General features: G+C 40.2%; 1 long non-coding RNA gene across 1 annotated transcript; it reads right to left on the bottom strand.

Moving 5' to 3' along the window:
• Positions 1 to 245: 245 nt before the first annotated feature.
• On the bottom strand, positions 246 to 667 carry LOC119428821. Its single transcript, XR_005187722.1, has 4 exons — positions 631 to 667; positions 484 to 558; positions 350 to 402; positions 246 to 270 (listed from the first exon to the last, which is right to left on the bottom strand). It is a non-coding gene; the product is annotated as an uncharacterized LOC119428821 (long non-coding RNA).
• Between the last annotated feature and the right edge of the window lie 5,977 nt (positions 668 to 6,644).

Here is a 6,644-nt window from a genome sequence, read left to right as displayed (position 1 = left end):
TGACCAATGTCCACAGACGGGTTCAGACTTCTGCCGATGTCGAACACAATGTCAGTTCTAACCGTCTGTAAGAAGCAGAACAGAAATGTTCCTCTGTTTATAACCAGCTGGACTCGTGTTCTAGTTAAAGAACGGTGCAACACTAGAGTCCAGACCCTGTAGTCTCCCGTGAGGCAGTCCAGCTCCACCTCAGAACAACACACTCCATATGTGAAGTAGGAGTACGGCTGGCCCTCCATCTTGTCCCAGTCCATGTAGAGGTCCTTACCTCTGAGGAAGAGTACAAACACACGTCAGCTGTTGCTTCAATCATTAAAGATCCAAACAAGTACCGGTAGTTTAGTCGAACCTGAAGAATCCAGTGGCTGATAAACTGATTTTATCCAAAAAAGCTTCTTGGACCTGCCATGCGAGTAAAAAAACATGTTTACTGAAGTGTAGTTAAAAAACACAAAATGTTCAACGTTAGCTTTCTTATTCTACCCAACTCTCCCATGATCCTTTGGGGTTTTTCAGTCTGATCGGCTCCAGTCGCTGGTGCAGAACCTCGCAGGCGTTCTGGTTGAAGGAAGGACACATTAATGATGGCTTCACTTTAAACCAGGAGTAACCACGGAGATGCGTTTTCACCTTGACCGCCATGCCGTTGGCGTCGGTGCCGAAGGAAGCAGCCGAAGGACACGTGTTGGGAACCGTGCCGGTGCTGGTTTCGCTGATGTAGATCTTCGTGGTTGGGATGCCGAGCTCCCGGCTCGCAACCTGACAGCAAACAAGAACATAAACTGTTCGGCAAATAAAACAGACGGGTTTTAACTAAAGCAGCCGATTGGTCAGTTTTGAATAATGTAAATTCACAAATATTTTTATTTATGTGACATCAAATTTGAAATATTGCACTTTGAGAACTTTTTATGATGTTTATTTTACTTTAAAGTGGATAAAGCAAAGTTATGTACAACTTAGACAAAAGTAGGGGAATAGGTGAAAAGACCGTTATTCTGTATTAACCTGTAAACCTCCCAATATGAACTCAGTAACCCGTAAGGTCATTAATAACGGAGATCTTTGTTCTAAGAGAGCCTTTGTTCATCAAATGACCTTCCTTTGCAGGAGATGGATGGTCCAACAGCAACTCCTTTAGATTAACGTGCATGTTTATTTAAATATTAATCCAACATCAATCTAATGTATCATTCTTGAATGTTTATTCATGAAAAGTATGTGATTTTGAGTAATAGTCTTTACGATAATATAATTGGTCTTATTTTTCTTTTAGAATGAAACTTTGAGGCAGAAATAAGGATTTTGGATTTTATTAAATAAGTCTCTTAAGAAAAACGAAAACTACGTTTCAGAACCACCTTCTGACCTCTGATTGGATGGATGTTACCAGGCCACACCCCTTCTCTCATGGGTGAACCAATCGTAAGCCTGTTTTGACTCATAGAGAGTTGAGTTTCGTTTGGGGAGTGTAGAAAGAATTCAGAGAAGTTTGATGACGTCTCATTAAGAAAGAGACGGAGGAAAAGATCGAGTTAAAAGAACCCATCACCTGACATCCAGGTGAAGGACATCCAGAACCAGTTTGGACTCACAGCTGTTACCAGAACAGTGCTTGCATTGCTTCACCATAACCAGTTACGTAACTATGATCAGTGATATATGAATATGGGCAATAACTACAACTATATGTGAAAACTAGCACTACTGGAAATAAAATCTAAATATAAAAATAAAAATCTGTGAAATTATAAACCGAATATCAAATGACTTGGAATCTTTGAAAAGGAAAGCAAAAGGTTATTAAAGTTACTGAAACTGGCAGATGTTAAAAGATATTTATTTATCTTTGGTTTGTGAACTGATGTAATTATTGTCATGTCAGGGTCACCAGCAAGCAGATGAAACCATGAGTTTTACCGCGTTCGTACAGCCTCCAGACAGGTGTGCAGCCGGTGCATTTAAACAAACTCAAGTGCGTATCTCTGCAGACAAATTCGGAAGGCGTATCTGGGGGGGCCACATCTGATTGGACGAGGCGTATCCGAGGGGGGGCATATCTGATTGGACTATAGGAAAATGGGCGTGTCTGGCCGACCACATCTGATTGGACAATAGAAAAAATGGGCGTGTCTGGCGGGCCACATCTAATTGGACGATAGAAAAATGGGCGTGTCTGGCCAGCCACATCTGATTGGACGATAAAAAAAAAGGGCTGAACGATAAAAAGCCGTTTGTGTTAACGACAGACACATTATGTCTAAAAACAAGGCGTTATTGGAAGATTGAGTTAACCACAGGCATATTATGTCTATGGTGTTAACCGGTTCGACATTAGCGGCGTCTCAGGTTCAACATTGGCGGCGTCTCCGTTTGACATTAGCGGCGTCTCCATAACTTCTCTTTCCGCCTCTCTTAACACAGAACTTCCGGTTACATTTCAAAATAAGAGCAACATGACTGGGTAGTGGGGAGAGCTAAATGTTTTTTTTTTTATATACCTAGCCATAACATAAAAAAACTAGAAAGTTCCTAGAGAAACTTTGACGGGGACTGCCTATTTATTATTAAAGTAGAATGAATAATAAATATTATTAATAATTAATAATATTAATAATTAACTATTACTATATCATTGATTTATTAATTATATAAACTATTAATATATTTGATAATAATATTGATATTAAAGTAATATGAAATATAAATTATTAATATTAATAATGATTAATGTTATTATTTGTAATTATTAAAATGAATCATTAATCATTTATGTTTTTTATACTAATTAATAATAGTAATAATAGGTGATAATAGGTGCCTTCCATGCATGTTGAACCAAAATGGCTCCCGACGTTACTCAGTTTCTTTGAAAAGTTTTCTCCTCTTCATTTCCTATGGGAAATTTGTCATTTTTGTTAGCAAAATATGTTGCCATGGTAACATCATTTGCCAATAAAATTAATAGCACACATCTCGGGGCCGGGCTGGTCGTTTGGATATAACTTTTGTGGGGGTCCACTTTGCGGTTTGGGACGCATTAAAGTTGAAAAAGATACGCTTTTCAGGTGTAGAATAATAAGTGGTCAGTCACCAACTAGTTCCTGGAGTTGGTGAAATATTGCGTCTTTGTTTGCAAATTACTTTGCCATGGTAACTTGAAATGCCAATAAAAGTAATAGCACACATCACGGGGCCGAGCCGGTCGTTTTGATATAACTTTTGTGGGGGTAGACATTGTGGTTCAGGCCGCATTAACGGAGATAGAAATGTAGACTCACTTCCGAGGTGTAGAATAATAGGACATGGCAGTCCCCAACAAAATCCATTTTGGTTGTTGAAAAATGTGAAAATAGTTACAATTGATTCATAAAGAAAGAAAAATATTAATTATACTTAAACTGGCCTTGGGACAAAGGATGTTTCCTTTAACTTCACATTTTCTTGTTCAACCTGTAGTCACTGCAGATGAGTGATTGTCAGTTTCTGTCAGATTTCTGCAACTGGAGCCGGTATTTATGTTTACTGGTTAACTTCCTCAGCTGTCTCACATTTTAAGGATCAACCCTACTCCATGTTTCAGCTCCTTTCATAGATCAGATCTCATAGAAGACACTTCTAAAGAGCAAATTTTGTTTTTTAGTGTTTGTTTTGTATCATTATCTCGTCATAGGACTCATGATCTTTAATTGAGACCAGACTTTTTGACAAATAGGAGCAGGTTTCGCTTCAGATGTTTCATATTTCATTGTACCCAGACCACACTCAAGGCAACCTGTGTCAGGTGCAGCCTACAACCCAAGAACACAAGAGAATCTTCTTGTGTTTGACAGCAGATTTAAAACTGGTTCTTAGAAACCTTCAGTTTTAAAAAAGAGCTCACGTAACTTAAATAAAGAGCAGCAAATACAGTCAGCCAATCAGTGTTTGCCCCCTACAAACGCCTATTAAATACAGTCAGCCAATCAGTGTTTGCCCCCCACAAACGCCTACTAGCCAGAAACGCCCACTTTTGGCCTGCAGAGAACCCCTTCTCAATAAACTCGGGAATTTGAGACACACCCCCAACCGGGTTGCCTTGGCGATAACGACCATAGTCTTCCCTATGGACCTAGCTCCGGTGGATAGCTGTTCTGGTTTAGCTCGCAGTTGCTCACGGTAGGAAGATGACTGGCTGGCTGTCATATCGGTTTTGATGCAGCAAGTCAGGTGACGAGGTTCTGGAACTTATCCGCGGTAGTCAGGACCCTTTATGGTCAGCTCGGTTGGCTACTTTGTTGAAAACTTAGCTTGAAACTTGAACTTTACAGACGTGAAAGTTAAAAAAAAAAAAAAAAAAAGCCTGAAATTTTTTTTTATCCAATCAGATGTCATAATTTTGGTCTAAGGCGGATACTGACTCTTTACAGTAGATCGTCTTTGCTTTCATAAAGAAACATCAAATAAGAATAATTATCTTAAGAACGCTTATTCAAAAACACTGCGTTTCATTCATGAACATTCACATATAGTTGAAATAACATCTTTTGAGTTGACCTTAAAAATTAACATTATGTTTCCAAAAGGAGGGCACTGTTGGACCGTGGACGTTTCTACAAAGGAACTTGTTCTGAGGATGAACAAAGGACTCCTTATTGTTATCTTTATGGAAACGAAACCCCCTTTTCTGGTTTAGGAAAAGATATCAGAGCATCTGCTCGAACTGTTTCACATTTCAGTACAGCCCGTCCAAAGAAACACAAACAACCAATAATATGAACATGGGAGATGGAGTGAGTGCCTGAGGCTGTAGCCTCATGAGAGGCGCTGCCTTTTTTTGTTAGGTAAGGAAAAGGAAACACAAGGAAAGAGGAGGTGCAAAAAAAGTCGTATGTCGCACTGTGTCCTTAATAGACACTCACTGTACAAGTGGGTGTATGCGTATGTGCGTTTGTAAGTAAATCCGTGAACACTGTTCCAGATAGCCCCCTAGCCATAGTCCAAAATAAGTGATGGTAAAATGTTTATCAGCCGGCCTCGGTAGAGCTCTGACACAGGTCCACAGATGTCCTTGGGGAAGGTAACGGGTAGTGGGAGCAGCAGGAGCAGAGCATCTTGTTCACATAACATCCAAGTGGAATTTGAAATAGACAGCCTTCCTTTTTGTCGATACAGGGGAGCCAGATTCAGAGAACAATAGTTGTTTTGGGTCAGGCCGACTCCATTTAATTTCCGTCTGCCTTTACAGTCGCATTGGTACATCTCAATGGCAACTCCAAACAGACAAATTTGTGGTCAGTTCCACCGATACGAGCTTGTAACTAGGCCTGTCGCGATAAACGATAAATCAGTTAATTTCATGATAAATGAAAATTATCGACCTCATTTTCTTTTCTCGGCTTTATCGTTTCTTCGTGTCTCTCTCTTTCTACTGAAGACACTGGATGACAAAAGGCTCAACTCCGGTGCTCTTCGCTGACCCCTCCCTTTCTCTTTAAAATCTGTTTTAACCGTCCAAAATCACGTTTTTTGGATCGTTAACAGCAGCTAAGCTGAGAAGCTAAGCTATGAGCTAGGCTAACAGGCCGACCTCAGGGCGGAAAAAAACCCTCAGTCTTGTCGAAGCTCTAAAATTCACGGTTGAAACCCGTGCCTTCCTCTAAAGTTTTTTTCTCTGCAAAAAGAAGCTGAGAACTTGTTTACTGATTTGTTATTAAAAGCTTTGTTCGAAAAATGCTATGCTAAAAAGCTCAAATCACACCGAGCGTCTGCCATTTTGAGAACCGGAAACAAGGAAAGAGAGATGGCCCATATCAGGTCAAGGAACCTACCTCCCATTTTTCTTAAAGAGACACGCTGCTCGCTCCCTCACTATCCATCCTTCAGATCATAGTCTTATACTGCCATCCGGTGGTCAAAAAAGGTACTACACTCAAAACAAATCAACATTTCTTCTTAAATTTTACAATAATTACTAATTATTGTCAAATTTCAAACAATATTACCATTTATCCCAATAATTTCTGAGACAATTAATCGCCCAGCGAAATTTGTTATCGTGACAGGCCTACTTGTAACTTCTCCAAGGTCAGTTCCTTCCCACCAATGAGATTCGGGAGCTGCAAGTAGCCTGAGATTCTCAGCAAGAATCACGTCCAGCTTGTGTTCACAGCACGGCACATTCCTTCGCCGGGCAGCTTCCCAGTGGTCAGAACAGCTGCTGATATTTTTCGGATTTGTCGATATGCCAGGTAACCACCAACTCCAAAAAGCAGAAATCCTGTTATCATATATCCAATTATGATCGCATCTTCAACGTCCTTGACTAACAAGATGGACAGACACACAATCTTCCACTGCCCCCAGGATCGTGTATTCGGCTGCGAGTGTCCCGTCAGGGCAGGAGGGCTCTCCTTTGCCCTGTCTTCTCATTGTGAAAATTTGATCAATTGTGTTGAGAGACCAGCTGACCAGATCCATGATTTACAATTCGGAAGATACGCAAAGAGAGGCTCCAAAAGATTCACAGGACAAAGAACAGAAGCAGCGGAAGGAGTAGGAGAAAAAAGTGCCCGCCTTCACCAAGAGAAAAAAAAAAAAGAGCCAGGTTTAAAGATGGTACACAGTAACCGTTATTTTTTTGTTTTGTTAGGTTTTTTTTTTTT

The sequence above is a fragment of the Nematolebias whitei genome, chromosome 23 (genome assembly GCF_014905685.2).
Source record: "Nematolebias whitei isolate Nwh7 chromosome 23, NemWhi1, whole genome shotgun sequence".
In the NCBI taxonomy this organism is placed as follows: domain Eukaryota; kingdom Metazoa; phylum Chordata; class Actinopteri; order Cyprinodontiformes; family Rivulidae; genus Nematolebias; species Nematolebias whitei.
The sequence above is the reverse complement of the archived record's forward strand: the minus strand, read 5'-3'. Positions and strand labels throughout refer to the sequence as shown.